This window comes from Topomyia yanbarensis, chromosome 1 (genome assembly GCF_030247195.1).
Source record: "Topomyia yanbarensis strain Yona2022 chromosome 1, ASM3024719v1, whole genome shotgun sequence".
In the NCBI taxonomy this organism is placed as follows: Eukaryota; Metazoa; Arthropoda; class Insecta; order Diptera; family Culicidae; genus Topomyia; species Topomyia yanbarensis.
The window spans coordinates 15,931,636-15,955,946 of NC_080670.1; the positions used below are offsets into that span (position 1 = coordinate 15,931,636).

The following is a 24,311-nucleotide window of genomic DNA, read 5'->3' on the forward strand; positions in this document are numbered from 1 at the left end:
TTTAAAATTTGACATTTGAAATTTAGAATCTGAGGTCTTAAATTTTAAATTTGAGATCTAAAATCTAAAATCAAACAACAAAAATCATTCATCAGACACAAAAATAAAAATTAAAAGACGAAAAATCCAAATTCCAAAATCAAACAACAAAAAAAAATCAAAGATCGAAAATCGAACATCAAACATTCAAAATCGAAAAATAAAAATAACCTTAAAAGTTTAAATTTTAATCATAATGTAAAATTCAATATTGCAAAATGCAAAATAGAAAATGGAAAATGTAAATGGTTAATGGATAAGCGATAATGGATATTGAATTGAAAACTGAAAATTGAAAGTTGAAAACGGAAAACTGAAAGCTGTAACCTGAAAATTGAAAATTTAAAAATCGAAAATTGAAAATGAAAAATTGAAAATAAAATTCAAAATTGCAAATTGAAAATTCGAAATTGCAAATTGCAAATTGAAAATTGAAACTTGAAACTTGAAACTTGAAACATGAAACTTGAAACTTGAAACTTGAAACTTGAAACATGAAACTTGAAACTTGAAACTTGAAACTTGAAACTTGAAACTTGAAACTTGAAACTTGAAACTTGAAACTTGAAACTTGAAACTTGAAACATGAAACATGAAACTTGAAACTCGAAACTTGAAACTTGAAACTTGAAACTCGAAACTTGAAACATGAAACTTGAAGCTTGAATCTTAAAGCTTGAAACTTGAAGCTTGAAACTCGAAACTTCAAACTTGGAACTTGGAACTTGGAACTTGAAACTTGAAGCTTGAAAATTGAAAATTAGCCATTGATAAATGGAAAATGGAACATGGAAAATGAAAAATGGGAAAATGGGTAAAATGGTAGAATGGGGAAAATTGAAAAATGGAAAAGCTCAAAAATTCAAAAATTGGAAAAATGTAGCATGGAATAATGGAAAAGTAGAAAAATGGAACAGTGAAAAATGGAAAGAGGGAAAATGAAAAGTGGAAAATGGAAATTGGGAAAATACAAAATTGAGAATGGCTATGACACATAGCAAAAAAAATCAAGGGGTGAAATATTCCGGAGCTGGTTTTGATGTTTCCACATTTTCAAAAGTAAACGCTTTCGTTCAATTCCGCTACTTAACATTTATATCCTTGATAAATCCCATCAAACATAATAACGTGCTTGTCTTTAGAATCGCCTCGTATCCGCTCTCTTTCATTCCTTCAGCAAATTTTCTTTTTTTTATCCTTCAAAGCAAATTCTTGGTGCTACATTCCATTGCGGAACTCAGCTGGACTTTCTGTTTTCAAGTTCAGGGCTAGTGTCACGACCTACTTACCACTAAGAATCCTTCATGGCAAACACGACGAGTGGCTTATATGAGTCCTTACCCTCTGAAGCACCTTGACCAGGGCATCTTTCCTTCAAGCAATTCAATTTTATTGCCATTTAATATCATTCATTGCCCACCGAGGAAAACATCATCATCACCATCATCTCTATTTTCCCCCTCACCATGCACCGCCAGACCGACCGCCGAAACCTTCAAAGTCGGCTTCTGGTCGAGCATAAAAAAAAACTTCAAACAACACATCCCTTATTGCTCACTTCACAGCACCAGCAGCTAGGCAATATACAGGGCGGCAAAATATGATGGCCTCCGGTGAACACCATTGCACAGTGGTCCAGATCGCTAATTTAGGAGGAATTTTTACTTTCTGACAAACCTGTATAATTTAGCCGTATCATGTCTTAGGATGAATTTGTGTACTTTAGAAGATGCTTCTTTTTATTGGAATAGTTATTAGGGTGGTTCTAATTTATCTAAAATACGAAAATAAACTTTTTACTGATGAAAGATAGAGCTCCACAGTCTTCCACAAAGTTGTAAAGTAACTTATTTTGAATAAATTTGTTGAACATATTAAAGCTCTATCTCTTTTAGTTTTTGTTATACAAGAAATTTAAAAAAAAGATTAGGGTGTTCCTGAAAAAAACGTTTTTTTAGTATAACTTTCGTATCTTTTACTTTTTGTTAACACAACCTTTGAACAGCTTATTGAAAACTTCAAGCCGAGTATTTTTCTCCAAGACACCGAAGGTCTAACTTTTTTCTTTAAAAAGTTATGGACACTTTTCGTTAAAAAAATAGCCTATTTCAAGGCTCAATATCGCTGATGCGGGCACCTAAAATTGAATTCTGTTTCCACCACATGAAAGACCATACTTATTAGTATATTTGAGCAAAAATTGGCGAATACGATATTTTTTTAAAATTTGCAATTTAGATTTAAAGTTTGTAGTTTTGCAGGTTCAACGCATTAAAGCATTTACACACATATCGTTGTATTATGAAAAAAGCCACTTTCAAATATCATTCTCTCATCGCAGCAAGCTTTGCATAAGTGAAACGACTGTCAAAAAAGGTTTCTGATTTTATTCGTTTTAAATAAAACTAGTAAATATGGATATTAGTCGAAGAGAGTTGGCGAATTTGCTTATTGCTGGTAAAAAGACAGATGAACTGCTTAAGTTCATTACAAGTAGTAATCCAAATGTAAAATTGAGACTTGTTAGTGCTCGGAAGAAAATAAAAATCTTCATGTTGGAATTTAGAAGGTTGTGGATTCGGAGTAAGCGCACGCAAATTCGGTTTGAGCTGGAAAATTTTGTGTGGCTTGAAGGAAAGCTAAGATTCGAAGTCGAAGGTAAAGGTAAAGGCCGAAAGAGGAAACCATTTTCCGAAATATGTCGCAGAGCCAAAATAAAAAGATTAGGAAAGTTGCGCGATAAGTATTCCACGGAAGAACTTGGTTTAGCGTCAGCCGTCAACGCTAATTCTACTGGTTTCCGTTTAGTTGGCAGACAAATCGAACGATTGTCGAAAAGTCCCGTCAGATCTACCGTAGAGAATTTAGGATCTATGGCTGTCCCGATTGCAGAAGCGTTTACTGCGGAGGAGGCACTTAGATTTATTTGTGAAAATGATTTTTCTAAGGCGCAGTACCAAAACATACGCAGCTCAGTTATGCAGAAGGGTTTGGACATTTATCCCGCGTATAATAAAATAGTAGAAGAAAAGAAACTATGCTATCCGATCGGTATGTACTGTTCTCAAAGATTCGTCCCTGAATCAACAATTTTTTTCAGGAATTTCTGTTCAGCCTTCTTGTGCGTATGTTCCCCTTCAAGCTCTTGTTAACCATACCGTGGAACGACTCATCTCGTTTCTGAATATTGGAGTTCTACCACTGCATCCTGAGGATAATACGTTTGTTATCTTTAAGTGGGGCTGCGATGGAAGCAGCAACCATTCCCGGTAGGCAACATTATTTTTCTTCTAAACTTTGACTGACAGTCTCTTTTCCACTTGAACATAGATACAAGCAAATGTGCGTTGACGAAGATGAAAATGGAGAACTATTCGAGTATAACGAAACGAAATGGAATAATGATTTTCCATCTTCAGTATCCCTGTGCCGACCAGTAAAATTAATTTTCAAGAAGGAAAATCCTGAACTAACAAAGGATGAAGTTGCCGCGATGAACAAGCAAATCGATGAATTAGTCCCGACTATAGTAAATGTTAATATGCGCAAGATTCCGATTAGTTCAAGCTTCATATTTTCCATGGTTGATACGAAGGTAGTGAATGACGTAACAGGCACACCGTCTCAAGCGTGTTATATATGCAAACGCTCCGGAAAGCGATTGAATGATCCTTTACTGGAAGCCAGCGATCCACCGGATAGTTTATATGTTTTTTCACCTTTACATGCATGAATACGAGCAATGGAGTTTCTATTGAATATTGCTTACCGTTTAGCTCTAGCAAAACCGCGTTGGCGCGTAGGCAAAAATACCAGCGAGCTTAAGGAACGACAAATAAAAATTCGACAAGCGTTACGTGACCGTTTAGGTCTTCGTATTAGCGAACCTTTGCCAGGTGGCGGAAATTCTAACGATGGTAACACAGCTCGAAAATTTTTCAGAAACCGAGATGTCGTTGCAGAAGAAACCGGGTTGGACGAAATGTTGCTAGAACGTATGTATGTGCTATTAACAATCATCAACAGCAAATTGGGAATTAACGCGGATGCTTACCGGAGTTACGCCGAAGATACACGATTGCTTTATGTACGCCTGTATGGTTGGTACGCTCTCTCACCAACCGTGCATAAACTCCTGGTCCATGGAGGAAGCATTATTCAACATAACATGCTGCCAGTAGGTATGTGCAGTGAAGAAGTTCAAGAAACCAGGAATAAAAGTATTCGCAGATTCCGAGAATTCCACGCACGCAAATTCGATCGACTCGTCAATCTTGATGACGTTTTCAAGAGACTTCTTGTTTCATCAGATCCTATAATTTCTCTTAAATGTAAACGTCGAATTCAACGAGCACCGCTGGATATACCTGAAAATGCAATGCATCTACTTTTGAATTAATTGGCATTGAATAAATTCTCCTTATATAAATCATAAATTGTTGTCATAACCAAATTATTTTTAATGAACACATTCTGTATTGTTGATATGTAAGCAAAACTGAAAAGGAAATACAAAGGCTTTAGGCAATTTCTTTTATGTCGCTATGCGATAAAATTTAAAACTTTGGTTAGTAAATTTAAAATTACATGCTTAAAAAAAATAATATTTTCCAATTTTTGCTCAAATATACTTAAAAGTATGTTCTTTTCTATGGTTCAATCCGAACTTACTTTTATTTGCCCCAATCAGAGATAATGACATTTGAAAAAGGGCTATTTATGAGCGAAAAGTTTCCATAACTTTTGAAAGTATAAAGTTAGACTTTCAGAGTTATGAAAAAACGTGGATTGAAGTTTTCTAAAAGCTGTTCAAAGGTTGTTTTAACAAAATATAAAATGTCTTTCGAACATTAACAAGTCTCAATTTTACATTTGGATTACTACTTGAACTTAAGCAGTTCATCCGTCTTTTTACCAGCAATAAGCAAATTCGCCAACTCTCTTCGACTAATATCCATATTTACTAGTTTTATTTAAAACGAATAAAATCAGAAACCTTTTTTGACAGTCGTTTCACTTATGCAAAGCTTGCTGCGATGAGAGAATGATATTTGAAAGTGGCTTTTTTCATAATACAACGATATGTGTGTAAATGCTTTAATGCGTTGAACCTGCAAAACTACAAACTTTAAATCTAAATTGCAAATTTTAAAAAAATATCGTATTCGCCAATTTTTGCTCAAATATACTAATAAGTATGGTCTTTCATGTGGTGGAAACAGAATTCAATTTTAGGTGCCCGCATCAGCGATATTGAGCCTTGAAATAGGCTATTTTTTTAACGAAAAGTGTCCATAACTTTTTAAAGAAAAAAGTTAGACCTTCGGTGTCTTGGAGAAAAATAGTCGGCTTGAAGTTTTCAATAAGCTGTTCAAAGGTTGTGTTAACAAAAAGTAAAAGATACGAAAGTTATACTAAAAAAACGTTTTTTTCAGGAACACCCTAATCTTTTTTTTTAAATTTCTTGTATAACAAAAACTAAAAGAGATAGAGCTTTAATATGTTCAACAAATTTATTCAAAATAAGTTACTTTACAACTTTGTGGAAGACTGTGGAGCTCTATCTTTCATCAGTAAAAAGTTTATTTTCGTATTTTAGATAAATTAGAACCACCCTAATAACTATTCCAATAAAAAGAAGCATCTTCTAAAGTACACAAATTCATCCTAAGACATGATACGGCTAAATTATACAGGTTTGTCAGAAAGTAAAAATTCCTCCTAAATTAGCGATCTGGACCACTGTGCATTGTGGGAGAAAGCCAATCGGTGTAAAGTTGGCGAGAGATGTGAGGCCAGAGAAAACAAGTGCGACCCCTCTTCAGTGTGGATTGAAACGGCAGGCGGAGCGGCAACAAAAAAGAAGAAAAAGACAATAAATAAAAGCCCCCTCTAACAACAATATTGTCTTTATCGTCCCCGGAGTCCGCTTCTCCGGTGCGGCTTCAGGCGAAGATCAAGCAATAATGCCGTTTTGATTGACTTTTTTTTGTCTAGCATGATTCTTCGCTGCCACACTCCCCGGTTTCGGAAGGCAGTGAAAATATGCTATTGAAACCGAGGATGCTGCATGGTCGGTCACAAAAGCCTATTGTTATATGCTAATATGGGTCAAGCTTTCGATCTAATTCTATTTTGTAGAATTTTGACGGTAGCTTACGGGTAGCGAAGCACAATCCATAATCTGGTCATCGTTGGGCATGAGCAGGTCCGCTGGGTTTTCGGTTGTTCTTTTTTTTATTGATTATTTATTGTCATCTGTAAATTATGCCGCCGAAAAACTATCTAAAAGAAAGTTATCTATCAAGCGAACAACTGATCTGTGCTTGCGGGACATCAACCGTGACCAATTGTTGTCTACCGAGTGGTCAAGTCGGTTTGCAACATACTGATGAGACGAAGTCGAAACACAAGTCCATAAATCTTATGACTTCGCGAACTTATTTAGTTCAACAGTGTTTTCTACAAAACTGGGATTCACTTTTACACTGGCATTATAATTTACGTAGCTTTAAAAATGGTACCAAATTGGAATTTCGTGCGAATAAATTTCGAATCAGAAGCAAATTTCAATCATGTGGTTAGTGGTCGCTGCATACCATAAAAATCAATCGACTTCCAGCAAACCATGAATATTATTTACTAATGAAGTCCAGTGGTGAATCTTTTCCCAAAAAAGGCGACAAAAGCAGCTGCCAGGGGGACATACAAAATACATGCGTTGTGCATATACATATCGGGTTTTGCAGTACCGTACAGTCAGCTTCCGATAAGTTCTCCCGCGTTCGAATGTGCTGAACGAATATTATTCGAAACAAAAATAAATATTGGGAACTACCAAGAGCAATAACGTCAAAATGGGGGAAGCTTAGCGTGGTTGGTTATACACTCGTTTTGTACGCAACCGTCCTGAGTTCGATACCCCAAGGCTTGTACATTGGAGTTAAGCGATTCTAATCGGAACAAGAGGCAAAAAATTAGAGCAAAAAATTTGCCCCAAGCTGACTAGCACCGGCTGTGTGTGTGTTCATCCAGAATCAATATTGATTGGCAATCAGCGAAAAAACTGGACACAGCTGAACCGAGTGGTTTTTTTTCTTCTTCGTATGGAATCCTGGCTCTGTTTACTTGATGGCCAACCGGGCGCAAGCTATGAATTTTAATGCGAATTTGATGGATGGATTTCCTCTATCCTTGCAGGATCCTCCCTTGGCGGGATTGGCTGCGTTAATAGATTTTCCAATCCCGTATCAGGAAGATTAATATTTTTCAATCCCGGTCGAGGCCGGTTTACGGTTGATTGAGTTTGCATATGGCTTCAATTAGTTGGCTAGAGGAACAAAGTGGGTCTAAGTGATGGTCAGTCACGCTCGAAATGGATTGCATCTATGCAGCTGGCCGATATGGGTTGTGTACCCATTGAAAGCAAGCTTTCGGTGATAAAATCATCCTTCGGTTACTTTCATTGGACGTAAATGTAATTTTTTTTCCTGGATTCATATTGAATTAGAATGCTTTCTATTCATTATGTAAAGTGGTTTGTACTCACAAAAACCGCCCAGGCTTCAAGTAATTTGCAATCCCAATGGACGTTTTCGGTTTCAGAAGAACAATATTTAGATTCAGTGATGTTATTCACAAAATCATCCTCGTCTACCAAACGCCTCTAATTTAGTCAGCTCATAATCAATTATTTAAATACAGTGCATTAAAAAGCCAACATCGTCCTGAACAGAAAGCACAGGGCCGCACAATTTAACGCAACAAACGGAGGTGTTTGCTTCGCGATAAATTTTTTCAAAGGCAAACTTTGGCTAGATCATCAGGCCCCCATGTATATAGATAAATAAGTTGGTCTTCTTATTCTTCTGACGCGAAAAGCAAATATTGACTGATTACCGTCAAAATATTTATAAAAGTTCCATCGTCCATTAAAACAACTTATGCTGGAATGCCAAGTTTGGCGAAACTTGTCGAAATTCCTTTTTTATGCATATCCGCCCTTTTTATCGTAATTAAAAAATTAAATCCTCGATTTCTTTTTCTCTACAAGCTTACTAACAAGTCGCTGAAGACTTACCCTTAGTTAAAAATTATTTGCTCTAATAATCTCCCTGCTTAAAAAGTCAAACCATATTGCCATAAAACTAAATGACCCCCCTAATTTAACGAAAATTAAATTACCTCCTTGCGAATAGTATGAGAGAGCTATAAAATCTCCTTAGTCTCATTAAAAAAATCAATATGTAATCCCCTAGTTTCAAGTAATTTAAAATGTAAAACAAAACAAAATTGGCACCTTTAAGCTAACGCAAACGTACCTTATCAAATAAATGAATTGAATAAAAAAAATCGCTGAAGACTCCTTAGACATTAGTTTCGACATTTCATGTAAGTTGAGTATACTGTTTCAACTGTAAAAAAGGGGAACGGGCCATTTGGCATAAAGCCCTTCAGTATAAACTCATTGGGCATAAGGTCTTTTGGCATAATGGACGTTTAGCATAACGGACATTTGGAATAATTTTGAGAAGTGACTATGCTGCAGGTCATTTGGCGTATCGGACAATTGGCATAATTATTTTTAACTTTTGGAAAACGGTCGTTTGATATAACGGACATTTGGCATAACTGAATTTTGGCATAATTTTGCTAAGTGATCTCACCGAAGGTCATTTGGCATAACAGACGAATATGTAGTTTTTCAGTGAATGAGCGATAAGCTTAAATTGTTGTTGTTGTTGTTTATTAACGACACTTTACACCAAGGAAGGGTGCATTCGTGTCGGAAGAAAATATTTTACCTGTTAATTTTACAATGCAGTAATTAGTTATGCAGTTACAAATCAAAATATACATTTATAGCAATTTAAATAGATTAGTTTCCTTGAGGAATTTTACCATACTCTCCTCATTTTTCTTGTCGTTACGCAGAGCCGCTCGCAGACTAGTCGACTCGATGTCGTGCTTCCTTCTAACGTCGTCGTACTTTCTGCAGTGGAGGATCACATGGCGGACATCTACAATGATCCCACAGCAGTCGCACACTGGTGGTGAAGTTTTCTTTAGCAGAAAGTCGTGTGTTAGCCGGGTATGCCCTATTCGAAACCGGGTAAGCACTCGCTGTTCAGCCGAATTCTCGCGGTCAGTCCACTTCACTGTGTCGAATTTAACTTCGCGAAGTTTTACTTCAGTGGACGCGGACCACCGACGGTACCATTGATTTCGGATAGCTGTTTGTTCGCGTCTGCTCCCGGAACGGCTATTTGCAAAGGGGCATTACCCCTAGCTTCTCCAGCGAGGCGGTCTGCCTCTTCGTTGCCATGGATACCAGCATGACCCGGAATCCAGCACAGCTTGATTGGACGGCCTCGTAGCATGTTTTCAATCTGCTGAATCCACGGGTGTTGCGATGTGCCAGCTTCTAATGCCGATAAGCAACTGGCCGAGTCAGACATAATCACCAATTCTGATGAGAGGAACTCGAAACGCCTCTCCAATAACAAATTTAATAATATTATTAATAATAATAATAATAATAATAATAATAATAATAATAATAATAATAATAATAATAATAATAATAATAATAATAATAATAATAATAATAATAATAATAATGATAATAATAATAATAATAATAATAATATAATAATAATAATAATAATAATGTGTTGTTTACCTGATATTGATTATATTGAAAGTGTATACATTTTATAACTGATTTTTGCCTACTTTTAAATATGATCAGTTCTTTGGAGTTTCATTTTTCAATTACGGATGATTTGCATTGTAGTGTAGTGTAGATTTTACAGATTTTTGTTGATGTAGCGCTCTAGTATGTTTTGTTTTGGTTATCATTTGGTTATGATTATTATGAGTTTTAGCTTACCATTCAGCGTTTCAAGAATTCTATTTATAGGGTAAGGTGGGGCAAATCCGACCGTTGGGTAAACCCGACCCCCCTCTGTTATCGACAATCGGAAGCACTACGCGAACTAATATCAATGTTGTCGTGTAGAGCATCGAAAATAATCATAATGGTGGCATGACAGCTTTCTATTAGTCTACATTGAGATACTCAAACGACAAGAAGTGTGTTTTTACAACTTTTGATTTGATTTTTGTGCATCATTGACTACAGGATATTACTGATTGTTAATGTGATTGCATGAAAAATGTAAGTGGATTTAAATTCTTTGATTAAAGTCCTACAAAGTGCATAGATGAGTTTAGTTCAACTTTTTTCATAATTTTTTTTAATTGCATCGTAATGAAAAATGACGTGGTGGGGCAAATCCGACCTCTAAATAGTGGGGTAAATCCGACCGCTTTTTTGCTAACAAAATGTTTATTTATCAAATTGAAAAATATTTTCATTGTTATTATTTATTATTTTTTTGCACAATGGTTCATAATTACAAACGAAAGACACAAAAACGTAATGAATATAGTATTCGTTGAGCAATTGCTCCGATGCAAATGGAAATATCTTTACGTGCTACTGCTCGTGATTTTGACATTCCAAGATTAACTTTGAACCTCATTTCTTAATGTTACAATTCAATATCATAACATTCTGTGATTTATCATCGGAAACCTATAAAATTTGGGTAATATCTGTACTAAATCAACCAAAAACATTAGCGGTCGGGTTTACCCCATCATTTTTGAAAAACGCAAAAATGAACTTTTTCGTAAAACGCTTGAATTTCAAAATTTTCCCAAGATACGAATAAACTGCTATATATAGAAAGTTGCACAGAAGTCCAACCTTTAATTTGGTATACAAAACGACTTGATCCGATGTAAAATGAGTATTTTACAGCCAAAACCATTTACTAGGTCGGATTTACCCCACCTTACCCTACTTATTATTCTTCTTTATATCATGAGCTGCTCTTTCGTATTATATACCATTTGAACCAAAAGATTGCTATCTTTACCATTTCTGGATATCGCCACGCTTTTCAAACGATGATTTGTTGAATAAAGTTACATATATTTTATTATCGGTTGTTAGACTGCTGTAGCACTTGAGCGAAGCCAGTGTAATGCAGCTTTGCCGCAAAACCCAGACCAAGGCTGGGTGGCTACCGACCCGCTGTCGGAAGTGGCAGCCTTTTGCAAGCACACCTGCTTTGTTTGTCCGGATTACTCAAACATAGGGTTAGGGGTTATGAATTAGTTTAAATCCGACAGAGCGGCAGCGATTTTATTTATTAATTTGTAACGAAGAATAAACTTATTAAATTTGGACCATCAGCAGTAGCGCGGCTCAAAATTATTTCGAATGACCTTACACACAGTCTTAAATTATGTTTTTTTTGTAGAGAAAAGAATGACAACCTCCAGTATGGTCACTTCTCAAAATTATGCCAAGTGTTCGTTAAGCCAAATGACCCTCACTTTACGCAAAGTTAGAAGTTATGCCAAATGACCGCTATGCCAAATGGGCATTATCCTGGAGATAAAATAAATTATGCCAAATGTCCGTTACGCCAAATGACTTTCAGTGTGATCAATTCCCAAAATTATGCCAATTGATCATGTTATTTATTTATTTATATAGAAGAATAAATTAATTTCGGATCTCCAGTAGTAGCACGGCACAAAATTATGCAGAATGACCTTATTTCTCGCAGTCTTGAATTATGTCTGTTTCACTGTAGTGAAAATAAATATGACAAATAACCTCCAGTGTGATCACTTCTCAAAATCATGCCAAATGTCCGTTATGCGAATTGTTCGTTATGCCAAATGACCTACACTTGACGCAAAGTTAGAAATATGCCAAATGACAGTTAGATAAAATAAATTATACCCAATGTCCGTTACGCCAAATGACCTCTAGTGTGATCAATTCTCAAAATTATGCCAGATGACCATGTTATTTATTAATTTGTAAAGAAGAATAAATTGATTATTAAACACAGTCTTAAATTATGTCTGTTTTCCTGTTAAAAAAATTACAAATGACCGACCATTAGTGTGATTACTTCTCGAAATTATGCCAAATGGCCCATATGTTAAACGTCCGTTATGCTAAATGTCAATTATACCAAATGATCCTCACTTTGGGCAAAGATTTGTCATATTGTGCCAAATGGCCGTTATGCCAAACGACTGTTATCCTTGAGATAAAATAAATTATGCCAAATGTACTAAATGTATGCTAAATGACCTTTAGTGTGATCAATTCTCAAAATTGTGTCGAATGACCATTATGCCAAATAAACGTTATGCCAAATGGCCTTATGCCAAATAACTTTATACCAAGTGACCCAAACTCGAAAAAAAGATTATGCCCTATTAGGCATAAGTACGTTGGGCATACGGACGTTTGGCATATGTACGTTAGACATAATGGACGATTGGCCAAAATTATCATGCTGAAGTAACACTTCAAGAAGCTCATTTTTTGGCGGTGATGGCCTCGGGTAGTAAGAACGTGAACGTTTGAATGTTATATAATGTTGTAGAATCATTCTGGAAGCTGATTAAACTCAACATTTTATTCTGCTGTAAATAATAAATATTAGCTCAAATAAAATAAGTAAACCGAAGGCTTGGCACGCGGAAACTCAGCTCGCTTTAATTTCTCGACGTGCAACCGATAAATCGCATATGACTAAAATTGGCTCAAAACTCTTGTTTGAAATCAATCTCATTTGTCTTAAGGTATGCATAACGCATATTAACTTAGATTAGTTCTTATATACAAGCATGGTGAAATTATTGAAGAAGAAAATGTATGCTTTGAAGAGCAGCTCATGAAACAAAGAATGATGCATTTTATTATTCGTTTAACGAATGTATGAATATTGCTGCTTCTATCTTGATTGTCTCCCTTACTATTCAGGTCGATGATTGTATTCTTGAGGCCAGTAAAGGTAGAACTACGGAAACTGTCTGATACGAGATGATTTTTTTTTTCATGTAATGTGTCAGATACCCAAAACTGTTTACTTAAATCCATGGAAAAAATAGAAAAAAATTATTCAATGAATAAATATCTGGCATGGTATTTTTCATTTTGCAGTCTATCGTTAAAGTTATACAAAGATATGGTGGAGCAAAGCGTAGCTTTCTACTAATCCGAAAAAGCGAGCGTAAGGTTAAAATCTCTGCAATAAAGATAGCCTTCCGATTACTTTTATATTTTTGTGAATTATGCCAATCGTCCATTATGCGGCGGTGATCAACTATTTTCGTGAGCGTCCCTTATCACCTATTGTGTGATTCATCAACAGTGCTATCTTTGAAAATGAACCACCTTGGTTATGCAACAATTTTTTTCCGATCGCATTTTATTGCAAACAACTAAGCAGTCTTCATTTTATGGGACTCAGAATTTTACATATTTTGTCATATGTAATTTCAAATGTTCTTTGACTTGATAGCATTATAAGGAAAGACGTATCCGCCGGGTGATGCCAATCGAGCTGACATTTCTTTACACTGAGCAAACTAATTTATTTGCTTGTTTAGTGTTTATTTAACCAATGAGAGACCTAATCTACTAGGCAGTTAGTGTGCGTAGGAAATACGCATGGTGTTGTCTGAGTGAAATGATGACTATTTAATCGAGGATTGAGAATTCACTATTCGCGAAAAGGATCGAAAACCAGTTAACAATTTGCGGCAGTCATATCAGCACGAAAAACAAATGTATCATTGTCATATCCATTGTTTTATTTTTGTTCATTAAACCAGTAATCATTTATAATAATTATTTTCATTGTATTGAGCACCTTCATATATTTTCATATATTTTGGAATGGTATATGCACTATATTATTGATTGCCATGTTAAACATATTTCATCATGAGTATAAAATTATTATAGCTTGATTGTTGACGTGAAAGTGGACAAATTCAGGTCCCAGGTTAAATTAGTTTTTTTTTCATTCTTATCTGCAATCTTGTTCTAATGATTAGCAAAAAACCCGCACGGATGTCATCGGTTGTATATTTCTGTAGTTCTTATTTTATACCGCTTGACATGCGCTACAATTAGCCTAACAATGTGCGCGAATTATGATAATATAAGAATCGACACCTTATTCAAACGTTCACGGAGAAAGAAACTATTACATAATTGTAATAATAATATTAAAGTGACTACGCGATAATCAATACTTGTATCTCGAAATCTTGGATAACATAGACATTATCATATCCATTTCGATAAATGTCTCGAGACAGGAAAGGTAATCGCTTTTCATCATATTGTATTGTTCTTGGAATGTCGCGTTGGGTCGGAATAAAGAAGTAAGGAATAATAAAATCATTCACCTGCCGTTCGATTCAATTAAACATAAGCAACGCTCTCGAATGTCGCCTATCCTGAGCTGAAGTACAAACTAAGCGTTTCCTAATTGATTCAATAAACGATAAATCTATCATAAATTGTCGGCAGCCGGCTTCCCAGAGCAGTAAACACATGAAACCTGGTCCGAGAGTTGTATTGATCGTATCACTTATCAAGGTGAATTAAGATTTCATTCTGTTTCGACCGTGAAAATTTGATTTGGGGGGCGTGGCTAGGTAATAGAAAAAGATCACCTTGTGAATGTTTTTTTTTGTTTTGATCATGACATTTTTTTCATGTCACAAAACTGATTTCGCTCATTGACATATTAGATGTAGTTACCGCCGCCGCGAATGGCGTCATCTTAATTATAACCTGTAGGTTGGTTACACCCAAAAAATCTAATACCGTCTAATGGTCATATTGTTTCGTCCGACACTGTACGTAAAATGCTCAGAATAATCGATAAAATTTAAAACATACCACATTTCTACAGCTCATCAAAATTAGCAATTCCGCAGATTTCGGAAATTAGCTTCATTATGACATTTTGCAGTGTCACCCGACTAAATCGCTTCGACGCGCTCTTCACATCAATCATCACCCGGACGGGTAATGATTAATCGAGCAATTTGCGCCAATATTGTAGTAGGCTTCGACTGTCAGCTCTTTTCACACTGCCGTCGCGTCGCCACCCGGGCAGAGCAGTGTGGTGCAAGTAAACCAATCTAATTTCCTACCTCAAACAGGTCGCTTTGTTTCTGAAATGCTGAATTCGCGCAAATTTTGATTGAATCTTACGCTCAATGGTTACGTGATGATTTTGCCGTTCTGGTACTGATTTGTTCCAATCGATTTCATTCATTGATAACATTGAGTTTCCGGCCTATTGATTGTCGAAGTCATTTTGACACAATATTTTGACGTGTGTCTGGCCTAACGAGCGGCGTAATTTAAACCAAAACACGCCCAATGAAATTACTTCCAATCCATTCGGAAGAATTTGATTCAAAATGCTGTGGAAATTTCTATTTTAAATTCACTCGAGTAAGCCTCGGATTCCGCCCAGAAAAGAGCAAATATTCCACACTGCATTCAGTATCAGTTTACCGGGGAACCGAAATGCGGAACAAAACTGGGCACGTACGACGAATTGATTACATCGGGAGCTGACAGCTTCTCAATTGGAAAACGTAAACTGTGCTGACGTATGTGATGGATTTCAGCGTCCACGGGGGATGCAAGTTTCTCGTCGAGTACTCGAACTTATTGAGTCGGGCAGCTTCTTGTCCTAAGTGAAATGGACAGGTTTAAATGGTGTTGGATGTGTGCAACGTCAATTTTCACGCCAAGCTGGAGGAGTGTTTCGCTAGTATTAATGAGAAATAACTGCTTTTCAAAAAAAATATCGTGTGGAGTTCATAGTGTAGTTTGTAAATCGATTGCCTTGTACGCAGCTCTCCAGCTAATCTTTTTCTCTAATCTATTTTGATATACGAGTCGTAAATTCATCTAACCTTCTGCTAGCATCTGAATCGTACACCGAAAATTAAGTATCAGATTAACGGTCCGCGCACGTTCATCCAAGAATATGCGAATATGCGTAATAGTCACGGTCATAAAGTAGAATTTACACACGCGAGGTTACATACTCATTTGCACAGGCGACATTCAAACGCTCACGTGATCAAACACGTTAACGTACAAACGCTCATGTCCTTCGCGATGATACACCCGCACATATCAGAACGGTTCAATGAATATCACATTCAGAATCACGACCCGCTGCAATTGGCCTTAGGCAGTGTTTTAGTGGGTGACATTTCCCGTTTCGTCTGCAATTGTAGTGAGTAATTCTGAACGGGAGCCCTTCCGAGAACCTAGCTCTACAGCTCAAACAGTCTTGTGAAATAGTTCTCGAGCAACTATCACGACTTTTGATTTTGTGGGCTAATTCACAGCCATGAACATCAAAGCCGTGTGGTGTCCGGCGGGCTGAAATCTTTTTGCACTATTTCAGCCAAGAATAGAACCTCTGGGAGCTGCACCCATGTCGTAAGAGGCGACTAACAACATGCTAGGAGTTCCTAGGTCAAGGTATTGCTCCGTGCCGAATACTTAACCTGGACGGACCTTAAGGTTTTACATCATAACTTTTATCCATTCTGTATTTAGTGAATCACTGACATATAGTCTGGAACCGTCTACCGACAAATCTACATTTACGAATACCTCCAAAAGTGACTTCTTGAGGTCTCATGAAGGCCTGACACTAGCTTTATGATACTTTTGCTTTCCTAAACAGTGATAAAAATCTCAACATTCCAGGACTTCACTTTGTCAGAAAATGTAGGGCCATCGGAAGCTAAAACTTCGTAAAATCGCACTCATGGTCCTTTCTTCAAAATCATCCAGTGCAGTACTCTACGTCACTCGTTCGAATTTGCACCGCTCATATGGTAGTCGGTATTTGCTAGTATTGCTGTTCTCCCACCCATTCTTCTTCTGGATCACCGAGGGATCCCCTGTCGTAGTGTTTATTATATTTGTTACGCATAATAAACATGTCGTTTGCAATTGGTATTTAACCCAATTATGGGAACGTGTCTGATAGGGAGAGTGGAGATGCCAACTTGTCATTAACATTTCGCAGTGATTTTTTTCACATTCATTTGGGATATCTTTCATACATTTGTACGCTTTCTTTGTACTGCAAACTTTGAAAATGATTATTGAAGTGTTAATAAGAAGCATTACTCCCGATGGCCGGCTGTTCGGAGTTCAAATTGTTCGTTTCGAATTCACGGAAATTGATCGCGAGCGACTTCGTACATATTGCTAAGGTCATATTGTCAATAGATGAATAGACCTCTATCATATTCCACGCGGCTTTATCCTTTCATTACACCCCACGGAAGAACAATTTTTAAAGTGCCTATTTGAATGGATTCATGTTTCTACTGGAGGTACGCACACCTGAAAACTTTGATCTAAAATGAAAAGACAAAGCGCGTCAGCACTTAGCTAAGTCACAACATCTACCAAGATATATCCTGATTCATCTCCCTACCTACTAACACCAATCCTATCCTGTGACACTTGTGGATGATGCAAAAAATTCCTCGGTCATAATAGTCACAAGTGTTGAACTAACATTCCTTCTCATCCCAAAATTGACCTGCATGGGCGTGGCCATCTACGTGAACATACTATAATCTTAGTCTCTTTAGGTTGCACGTTGAGTATGATGTACTGCTCCCAAGTATCATACAATCGGTTCAATATGCAATTTCAACAGGCTTTGATCAATCACGGGAAACTCACGGGCGGTCAACTAAGCTAAGCTAATTCACAGCCATGAACATCAGATCATGATCACGATAAGCTGTATCATGAACCAGTTCACGTCGTTTAGTTTGCCGCCAACAATGTTCCTTGGTCTATGAATAAAATCTATATTCGGTTTGAATTATTTCTATACTTCATACCCAAACGGCAAACTCTGTAAAACGGTGGAAACTATTTTATCCGTGTTGAAAGTGCCGAAAATAATCCGTTTTACGTGAATTCGAAAACGTTTGCATGCAACATATTGACTATCAGTGCCAGAACTAATTGGTATCACCCAGACACAAACTCGCCCAATAATGGAAACAGACTCTTAGCTTATAGAGAGACATTGTATAGATAAGGGTTTCTATCGGAGGCAACATTCAACATTCAAGTGGATGTTATATTTCGAGTCCGATTCAAATGGGTTCCCATTTCCATTCCGGCATTCCGGCTTCTCGAAATAATTAAGTGGCCCACTTCTCGTGAACCCGCCCGTCTGGTACGGAATGGCTGCCGGAATTGATGCTGAGCGTGTTCATGCAGCCAAAGCAGTGAGTTTCTGTTTCTGCTAGTTGTGTAGGTGCTTGTTCCTCGTGTACTACTGCTGCTGCTGCTACTGGCAACCGAACATTGGTTGGGAAATTGAAATGTTTTCACCACTTTTCCAAGTGGAGTTTGTTTGCTGTTGTTTTTTTTTTTATTCATTTCGTTTATTTGATAGGCACAAATGCGTTAGCTTGGCGGTGCCAAATGCTTTTGTTTTTACATTTTGGATATCTTAAAACTAGGAGGTTACAATGTTGAAATATTTTTTTACAAAGGAAAAGAAAGTTTACAGCTATCTTAAGACTAGAAATAAGATTCAATATACAAAAGAGGGCCAAAAGATTTTTTATGAAAAAATTTAAAACAAGGGATTCACTTTGATATACAAGAGGGGGAGTAATAGTATTTTACGAAATATTTTACGGTTATCTTAAAACTAACAATATAGTTTAGTACACAAAAGGGGGAACAAATATTTATGAGAAATTTCACAGAAATCTTAAAACTAGGGATTCAATTCTATTTACAAGATGGAGGACAAGAGTTTCAATAAAGAGTAAAAATTATAGCTATCTTAAAACTAGGAATACAGAATACTAATTTGAATTTTTTAACTAAAACTTATGCTTGGTCAAGATATTCAAAGGGTGGCTTATTTCCGCATCAGTGTAGCAGCAGTTGTATCAAGGACAGGGGAGAGACAGGGAAAGAAGAGCAAAACTTGCAACTTTCGCTCGAACGGCGGGGGGGGGGGGGGGGAGGGGGATCAGCGTATCAAATTTGCGCCTCAGTATAGTAAGTCGTCGAGTACCGGATTGGCGGATGGTATTCTTCGGACCCGCGGGGAATCTTTCAAAAGTCATCGGAGCTCGAGTCGCTCTCGCTTCAGTTTCCTTCTATGCAGGCGTAGTGGTAAGGGCGATGGCGGTTACATAGTGGCACTCTGGAGCTGATCGGTTCCACAAGGCAGGAGGAAACTCTAAAAACGAGAAATAAAAGAGAGGGGCTAAATTGGGATATTTATCGTTTTTATGAAGGTATAAATAAGGGACATATAGGGGAAATCACGAGTTGCCAGCATATCTCGGACTGGTACATTGGGTGGTCTACCTCGGGCCCGAAGGGATTCCTTTAACTGAGACCTGGCGTCACAATACCCGGCGCACACCCAGACAACGTGTTCGATGTCGTGATAGCCCTCGTCACAAGCGCACAGACTACTCTCCGCAAGCCCAATACGCCGCAAATGCGCATCCATGGTGTAGTGATTGGACATAAGTCGGGACATTACACGAATAAAATCCCGACCCACATCCATCCCCCCGAACCAAGGCTTCGTTGATACCTTTGGGATAATCGAATGTAGCCATCGTCCAAGTTCCCCATTGCTCCACGAGGTTTGCCAACTGTTGAGCGTCCTCTGACGACAAATACTAAAAAATTCATTGAAGCAGATTGGTCTTTCGTATATGTCACCATTTAATGCGCCCACCTTTGCTAATGAGTCGGCCTTTTCATTGCCCGGGATAGAACAATGAGAGGGGACCCAAACAAAGGTAATCTTATAAGATTTTTCAGATAACGTACACAAGGACTCCTGTATCTTCCCCAGAAAATACGGTAATTGCTTTTTAGGCTTCACCGCACGAAGAGCCTCGATAGAGCTGAGGCTGTCCGAAACGATGAAGTAGTGATCTGTGGGCAGAGTGTCGATGATCCCAAGGGTGTACTGAATTGCAGCTAACTCTGCGACGTAAACTGAAGCGGGATCATTGAGCTTGAATGAAGCGGTGATAGTATTGTTGAAGATACCGAAGCCAGTGGACCCATCGAGATTTGATCCGTCAGTGTAAAACATTTTGTCGCAGTCGACTTCTCGGAATTTATTATAAAATATATTGGGGATCACCTGCGGGCGCATATGGTCCGGGATTCCACGAATCTCTTCCTTCATGGATGTGTCGAAGAATACAGTAGAGTCAGAAGTATCTAGGAAACGGACACGGTTGGGATTGTACGAAGAAGGATTGATGCTCTGTGCCATGTAGTCGAAGTACAAGGACATAAAACGGGTTTGAGAATTAAGCTCGACGAGCCTCTCGAAGTTTTCAATTACCAACGGGTTCAGAATGTCGCATCGGATGAGCAATCGATATGAGAGTTCCCAAAATCGATTTTTTAGCGGAAGAACGCCCGCCAGCACTTCGAGACTCATCGTATGGGTCGAGTGCATGCAACCCAAGGCAATGCGCAAGCAACGATACTGGATTCTCTCCAGTTTGATGAAGTGTATGTTCGCAGCGGAGCGGAAACAGAAACACCCGTACTCCATCACCGACAATATCGTTGTTTGGTACAACCTGATCAGGTCTCCTGGGTGAGCACCCCACCATGTTCCAGTTATTGTTCGGAGAAAATTGATCCTTTGTTGGCATTTCTGTTTCAGATACCTAATGTGACATCCCCAGGTACCTTTAGAGTCGAACCAGACCCCGAGATATTTAAATGTGAAAACCTGGTTGATCGTTGCACCCATTAATAAAAGCTGGAGTTGCGCCGGCTCACGCTTCCTAGAAAAAACAACCAACTCAGTTTTCTCCGTGGAGAACTCAATACCCAGCTGAAGAGCCCAAGCAGACAAATTGTCCAAGGTATTTTGTAATGGTCCTTGCAAGTCGGCAGCTTTGGGCCCTGTAACAGAGACCACCCCGTCGTCTGCAAGTTGCCTTAGCGTGCATGAATTGGCAAGACAATCGTCAATGTCATTCACGTAAAAATTGTAGAGCAGGGGACTTAGACATGAGCCCTGGGGAAGACCCATGTAGCTAAATCGCGATGTTGTTAAATCGCCATGCGAAAAATGCATGTGCTTTTCAGACAACAGATTTAGCAAAAAGTTATTTAAAATTGGTGAAAGACCATGCTGGTGCAGCTTCTCTGACAGAATGTTGATAGAAACTGAGTCAAAAGCCCCCTTAATATCCAAGAAGACTGATGCCATCTGCTCTTTGTTAGCATAGGCCATTTGGATTTCTGTAGAAAGCAACGCAAGGCAATCGTTCGTCCCTTTGCCTTTGCGGAAGCCAAATTGTGTATCTGACAGTAAGCCATTTGCTTCAACCCAATTGTCGAGGCGAAACATGATCATTTTCTCGAACAACTTCCGAATACAGGACAGCATTGCAATCGGCCGATACGAGTTGTGGTCGGAGGCTGGTTTTCCTGATTTTTGGATGGCGATGACCTTCACTTGCCTCCATTCATAAGGGACAATGTTACCCTCAAGAAACTTGTTAAATAAATTCAACAGGCGCCTTTTTGCAGTGTCAGGCAGATTCTTCAGCAAGTTGAATTTGATTCTGTCTAACCCTGGGGCGTTATTGTTGCACGATAAGAGAGCAAGTGAGAACTCCACCATCGAAAACGGTGTTTCGTTCGCGGTATCGTGAGAAGACGCGGCGCGGTACGTTTTCTGTACCGGGACAGAGTCCGGACAGATCTTCTTGGCGAAAGCGAATATCCAACGGTTTGAATATTCCACGTTCTCGTTGGTACTATTATGATTACGCATACGTCGAGCCGTACCCCAAAGAGTGTTCATCGCTGTTTCTCTCGTTAACCCGTCGACGAACCGGCGCCAATAACTGCGTTTTTTGGCTTTCATTAGACTCTTCATTCGCCTTTCTAACGACGCGTACTGTTGATAGCTAGCGGGTAACCCGTCTTCCCGGAAGGCCTTATATGCAGTGGACTTTTCCGCGTACAGCTCTGAGCACTCTTTATCCCACCACAGGGTGGGAGACCGTCCATGGGTATTCGCGCTGGGTACTGGTTTAGTCTGAGCTTGATTCGCACTGTCGAGAATCAAGCCAGCCAAAAACCTGTACTCTTCCTCCGGAGGAAGTTCTTGAGTGGATTCGATTTTAACGGATATCGCGGTCGCGTAACTCTTCCAATCAATGTTCCGTGTGAGATCATACGATACATTGATTGTTTCCGATGGTCTTGAACCGTTAGCAATTGAAATCACGATAGGCAAATGATCGCTACCGTGGGGATCAGGGATCACCTTCCACATGCAATCTAACTGTAGCGATGTCGAGCAAAGCGATAAATCCAACGCGCTTGCGCGTGCTGGTGGTGTAGGAATCCGCGTCATTTCTCCCGTGTTTAAGATGGTCATGTTGAAATTATCGCAAAGATCTTGGATTAATGTTGATCTATTATCATCATGAAGACAGCCCCATACCGTACCGTGCGAGTTAAAGTCTCCCAGAACTAGCCGCGGTGCCGGTAAGGATTCCGTGATATTATAAAGCGTTCGGTGCCCTACCGAGGCTCTAGGAGGAATGTAGATGGAAGCAATGCAAAGGTCTTTACCTTTGATTAAAACTTGACAAGCGACAATTTCAATGCCTGGTGTCGAAGGGAGGTTAATTCGGTTGAAAGAATAGCACTTTTTGATCCCCAAAAGTACTCCTCCATAGGGGTTTTTGCTGTTGTTGTCTCCGTTATTGGCCCCTCTTGCTTGTTGTCTCAAGATTCAATTGGTGTTTGTTCGAATGTTTGCCATTATCAATATCAATATCCTTTCTATTGCAGAACTACCAAATATTGATGTTAGGGATCGGAAAAAGTAGGAATATAGTTTTATGTAGTAAAGTCAATTTAATAAAGAAACTAATACCAATGCAACTGGAAATTTAAAAAAAACGTGGCCAACCACATTTATCAAGTGAACAGACAGTTATGACGAAATCATTCAAACAAAAAATTGTATTATGAATTCTACATCGATTTGTCAGATAGACATTTTGTTGACATTATTTCCCCAGTGTCAGCAAACAAGTGTCATAGAAGAGCCGCAGTCAGCGGAAACAAAACAAAAAAATTGTAATATTTCATATGATGGGGCCCCAACTACAGCCATAGCCGCCTTCGATGATGATAAAAATCCATTCCAATCCCTGCCGGCAGCCAGCCTCCTCAACCCCCCGATGTATACCACAGCACCAGAATGTGATCGGTCAATGTTTATGTGTACTCTGCTGACACATTCCACACCATCTACCACTGTCGGGTCTAATGACGGTAGGTACCTATAGACAGCATTATGAAGTGGATGCGTTTTGATGATGTGTTCAATAGAAGAAATAAAAAAATGGAAGACAAGATAGAAACAAATTATTGAGTGCCTGTCATGACAGAGAGAGAGAGAGGTTGTCATATACTGCGAAGAAGAACGACTCACTATTTTGCACAGGTGCGTCGGTTCAATTCGAAGAATTTCTGCTCGGTATAGTTTGTTTTGATTTTATTTTTAGTTATACTGCAGTGAAACTTCCCCCGGATGGACGGCGGGAGTGTGCTGAATTAGAAATCTACCAGAAGTTAATTATATATTAGTTATGGAATTTGCGTTTCGACTTTGTCTCATCAGAATCCGACACTAACTTAGTGACAGGACTAAGCTAGCGCCGGATTGATGCTAGCTTAAAAAACGGAGACGCAATTTGTGTTCCTGAGCAAACCCAAGCGTGATGTCCTGCAAGAAGAGGAGTTCGTTTTAAGCCAATATTTTTCACTAGAGAAAAAAATAGTTTACCAAAATTGTTCTCCACTAAGGAGAAATATAATTTATAATTCCAGCTGAACTACCTTAGTTCCAGTAACCTACCAAACGAGCAGCAACCATTTGAAATGCTTCTTCAATTAATTAAAGTATCTCCATGGTCATCCATTACTCATCCGTCCAGCAGAGCGGGAAATTGAACAAATGTCACGTACGAACGTTACAAACATCTTTAGCATACATCCGTGCAGTACGTTGGCCGGCCACCTTCAGCTCCGTCCATCCATCCATCCATCCATCCGATAAGTCGGGCAAGGCCTAAAACGACGAGCTCTCACGTTTGTCAAAACGTTTCACCGTTTTGGATCAGCCTTGGCTGATCTCCCGCACTGACCTGATCCGGATTGGTCGGTGATACGAGAGAGAAAAAAAATCGCAACTGATAACGTCGTTATCCAATTGAAGCCAACGCGCGAGCCTAGATCGCAATCCACTTATCCAATTGAA

General features: G+C 38.5%; 1 protein-coding gene across 1 annotated transcript in view; it reads left to right on the forward strand.

Annotated features, from left to right (window-relative positions):
- Positions 1–24,311, forward strand: part of LOC131676972 (dopamine receptor 1) — a 248,621-nt gene that overhangs the window by 138,266 nt on the left and 86,044 nt on the right. The window lies entirely within an intron of this gene.